This window comes from Macrobrachium nipponense, chromosome 9 (genome assembly GCF_015104395.2).
Source record: "Macrobrachium nipponense isolate FS-2020 chromosome 9, ASM1510439v2, whole genome shotgun sequence".
Taxonomy (NCBI): Eukaryota; Metazoa; Arthropoda; class Malacostraca; order Decapoda; family Palaemonidae; genus Macrobrachium; species Macrobrachium nipponense.
The window spans coordinates 59,387,255-59,392,254 of record NC_061110.1 but is presented as its reverse complement, the minus strand read 5'-3'; the positions used below and the strand labels follow the sequence as shown (position 1 = coordinate 59,392,254).

At 34.4% G+C, this 5,000-nt stretch overlaps 1 protein-coding gene across 5 annotated transcripts in view; it reads left to right on the top strand.

Moving 5' to 3' along the window:
- LOC135218634 (uncharacterized) overlaps nt 1-5,000 on the top strand; it is a 74,104-nt gene that overhangs the window by 52,300 nt on the left and 16,804 nt on the right. Inside the window, exon 1 of one of the 5 annotated variants that reach the window (XM_064255074.1) lies at nt 4,201-4,220. The exons of the other annotated variants lie outside the window; for them this stretch is intronic. The gene's annotated coding sequence lies outside the window, so the exon portion shown is untranslated. Of the gene's footprint in view, nt 1-4,200; nt 4,221-5,000 lie in introns of those variants that run through there. 5 annotated transcript variants of the gene reach the window in all.

Here is a 5,000-nt window from a genome sequence, read left to right as displayed (position 1 = left end):
GAGAGAGAGAGAGAGAGAGAGAGAGTTAATTGCAATAAGATTTCCAATGAAATGTTAGGAATAAAGCTTATGTCATGCGTAAATTTTTATTTCCATTGCTATTATATTTCCTATCATATGTATTTGTATTTTGGAAATATAGCCATGAAGACATAAATATTAGCCTACTTTCATAAATGCAATGTTAGGAATCCAAAAGCGAGGCATGAACAATGAGGCTGATGGTCCAGATCATAGCTACAGGACAGCGTCACATATACACTCAGAAGTCTCCAGGTGACGTTACAGAGCCCAGCTGAGCTCCGGGCACCATGCGCGGTAACTCGCCTTATCTTATTCCATCTTGGTGCCGCCAGTGCGACTTACACGGGCGTTACTCACGGTCCTTTGCAGCGTCCCTTCGGCCCCAAGCTGCAACCCCTCTCATTCCTCTGCTAACAGAAAATGCTTTGAGGTTTCCCTCATGTTACACCTTTCTGTCCTTTTTACTGTCAATTTTCGTTTCAACGCTGAGTGACCTCATATAGGCCACCTTCCTTTCGCAACATATACCAGGTCCCGATCCCCGGCTCTGATTCTCTTCATCTCCCGCTCATAACCTTTGGCCTAAATTCTATATTTTATCTATCTGTTTATCTATCTACATCAGGTACTTTCTAGAAAAATGAGCGATATAAGTCGCATAAATCACCCAGGTGAATCTTGTGACTTACGATGGCCTTTTGCGTGGTCAAAAACATGCATATTTAAGGATAGACTAATGAAACATACCCTCCTGATGCAGTAGAAAATCTCTGTCGACAGAAAAGCCACATCAGTTACAAATCCCTCACAGTCAAACACACATAGATACTCATTGAAGCCCAAACTTGGGAATATCTGCAGCACATAAAACACAGCGTTCGATTTACTGATAGATCTGGAAATAATGACTGACGTAGAAGTACCAGAGGATCAGTAGTGAAGAAAATATTACCTGGAACAAATGGAGCGAAATTCTTAGTGCTAGAATCTGTATAACTGTCGTTACAATGAATTTCATTAAACTTTTGATAACAGTATGCTGCAGCTACAGAGTGGTCAATATACTGATGGCTGTTATACCAAAAGACAACATATACTTAAAGGTCACTGGCATCTGTAAGAATTTCAAAATCTTGAGTGAAGTCGGGTGATTTCAGTAAAGCTGACATCCTGGACGATTTCTTTAGTACCTTGTGTGATCAATATCTTTAATACTCGATTGTCTTTTGATATCACGGAGACACTTTTGTTTCTCTTCAGCATATTGGTGTAAGATGATGTAACTGTGGAAGAATTTGCATAAAACCTTCTGTATTATTTTGCCATGCTCAAGACATGGGGCAAAGCCGCGTGACTGAAGTATATAAGGCTTTCAGTTTTGGCTCAGGTGAGCCAAATAGAATCTCCTTGTATAGGATGATCAACACTCATGAACTTTGTGCCAAGCTGATTTTCATATTGAAGTCTGGCAACCTATAGCTTATTGTAAATTATAATATATATATATATATATATATATATATATATATATATATATATATATATATATATATATATATATATATATATATATATATATATACTAGCTGGTTACCCACCCTATGGGCGGGTCCCAGCTAGATTGGTCCGTGTAACCCAGAGCATAGTTTATGAAAAGAAAATTGATAAATCAAGCCACAATTGAATACAGTATCACGACCTGAATTGTGAGGAATTCAAATCTGACAAAACAAACAACATCCTTGAAAATGAATATCAAAATGAAGCATCGTAAACATGTATGGAAAGAAAAAATCTTGGTGTTGACAGAGAGATTCCAATTCACCGGAGAGCCTTTTGGTAGAATATGTTCATTGTTGTTCCCTCCGGTGACAAAATGAACAGGCGTTCCGGAGAGCCCACTCTTGAGCACACCACATAAAGCTGCCTGTGAGAAAAGCAAGGTTGCTCCAAGTTGATGCCAGCCACTCTGAGAGACTGTCCCTGGGCTTTATTGATAGTCATGGCAAAAGCCAACCTGACTGGGAACTAAAGGCGCTTGAAACTGAAATCGAAAAGAAAGAAAAGAGAAAGCTCCTTTCTCTGACTCTCTTTCTGTCTCCAACCATCACTGTCTCTTTCACTCTTTCTTCTCACTAATACCAACTCTCCATCTCTCTGTCTATCTGTCTCTGTCTCCAAACAACTGCTCTTCTCTGTCTCTCTCTCCCTCTCTCACTTTTTCCATCTTTCTCCTACCTAACACCCCCTCAACTCTCTCTCTCTCTTCCTTCCCCTCTCACTCCTTTCTCTTACTCTCTCTCTTTTCCTCTCCCTCTCGTTCCTTACTCTTACTTTCTTTTTCTCTCTCCAACAATCAGTCTCTTACCTTCTTTCTTCTCAGTAATACCAACTCTTTCTGTCTGTCTGTCTGTCTTTTTTCCTCTTTCTTCTCCCTAACACCCCGTCTACTCTCTCTCACTTTCTCTCCCTCTCATTTTCTCTCTCTGTCAACCCCCTTCTAAAACCACCCTCTTTGATGTCATTAATGTTTACCCTATAGTATTCTTTTCCAAATGATAAGTCATATGTATACAGAAATTTGTAAAGTAACTAAGTCTACAGGCATAGCCAGCCCCATTTCATTGGCAGAACCAGCTGTTTCAGGGAATCCCTTCTCACCCTTTAGAGGGGGGAGAAGTAGAAACTTTGAGAGCCTGGGCTCCTGGGGGTTTCCGGGCTCCCAAACGTAGGTCTCGACCTTCCCGGGGTGGAAACCCATCTCCGTTCCGAATATCAGTTCCATCAGATCGATGGCCCGGGCGCCCATACCAATCATACATACATACATACATACATACATACACACATTGCCAAATATATATATATATATATATATATATATATATATATATATATATATATATATATATAATATATATATATATATATATATATATATATATATATTATGTTATGCAAAATCTGAACATACATTTTTAGACATCCTATAACTCTAAGCTAAATAAGGAATCTGAAAATTTTGCAAAACTCTTTTCTAACATTTCATACAGTCAAGAGAGGGAAATATGCGCTATGAAAGTACCAGCATATATATATTATATATATATATATATATAATATATATATATATTATATATATATATATATATATATATATATATATGCTGGTACTTTCATAGCGCATATTTCCTCTCTTGACTGTATGAAATGTTAGAAAAGAGTTTTGCAAAATTTTCAGATTCCGTTATTTAGCTTAGAGTTATAGGATGTCTAAAAATGTATGTTCAGATTTTGCATAACATAATATAATATATATATATATATATATATATATATATATATATATTATATATATATATATATATATATATATATATATATATATATATATATGCTGGTACTTTCATAGCGCATATTTCCTCTCTTGACTGTATGAAATGTTAGAAAAGAGTTTTGCAAAATTTTCAGATTCCTTATTTAGCTTAGAGTTATAGGATGTCTAAAAATGTATGTTCAGATTTTGCATAACATAATTTAAAAGTATATAATGTAGAATGAAGAGAGAGAGAGATTAACTTTGTCCGTTCCAAACTAGAAATTGTTTCCATAATATGTCAACACCTCAGATAAGAGACCTCGAAGTCTCCATTTTGCTCTCATAACATGTCAATCTTACTTGCTCAAGGAGTCTGTTTCAGAAGAGTACATTCTTGTTGAGCATACTAAGTATATGACTGGTTTCAGACGCGTACTTCTTTGTCGAGAAGCCACGTGGAGATTTCACGGTTTTACTGTAAAGTTATGTCACATTAGAAGCTTCTAGAAGGATTGCACCATCTTTTGCAAGCCCCAAACATTTTGTGCGAAACCCACTGTTCAACTTCCGTATGAAAAGAAATATTCATTCAGACTTAGAACGTCATTGCGTTTAGATCTATCTCCTCTCTCTCTCTCTCTCTCTCCCTTGCCATACTTGATATTACAGTAACGTAAAGAATTAATACTTATTTAATGATCAATCGTAAGTTTTAGATTTTTTATTTCTTAGAGTTATTTAATATTATTTAGTGCTTTTTGTGGAATCTGAACAAACAATGTACAAGTGTGTAACAGCGCCTTTTCTTTTTTGAAATTTTGTGAATTGGTGAAAATTTTTGAACAAGTTGCAGCAGAAAGAAACAATTGGTACCAAGGTAATATGTTAATGAAAGTTTATTTGTTGCAACTAATAGTTACAATGGTTTAGAGAGCTATCTAAATTTTTTACACATTGCAAATTTTTGTGTTCTGTGTTTGTTTCATTTAAAGTGATTTCTTGTGCATTTATCCATTTTTCTTATTGAAGTGATTTTTTGTGCATTCATCCATTTTTTCTTATTAAAGTGTGTGTTTTTATTTTATATTCTGTGTGATCAATGCTTTTTACAATTTTGGTATTTTCCACATTTTTCTGTGTTTTCATTTGCATTCACAATTTAATTAACTTTATGGTTTTTAATAATTAATTGTTGCACATTTAATTGAATTTAACACTTGTGAATTAATTTGCATTTACTTAGAATTCTGTTCAAGTTTTAGTATTGTTTAGCACTTGTGAATTAATTTCCAAATTTTAATTATTGTCTAACACTTATGAATTTTGATTGAATTAAATTTCTTGAATTTTGTGGTAAATTAATTTTGATTTAATTTTACGTAATTGATTCAAGAATTAATTAAACTTTGCTTTGTTTTCAAGTTACGGTAAATTTCCCTGATATTGTGAATTTCACTTATAAATTTTGAGTTTAATAATAAATTTTTGTATTTAAAATGTTTATAAGTGTTTTCTTTTTCACCAGTATACGTAAACAATTATATGATTTGTTTAGATAAAAACATAGAGTGGCAATTGAGCTGTTTTCCTTCAATTTAGTTGAAGTGAGTTAGAACCAGGGAAGTACTTAGACTTCTGAAATCAGGGAAATACTTAG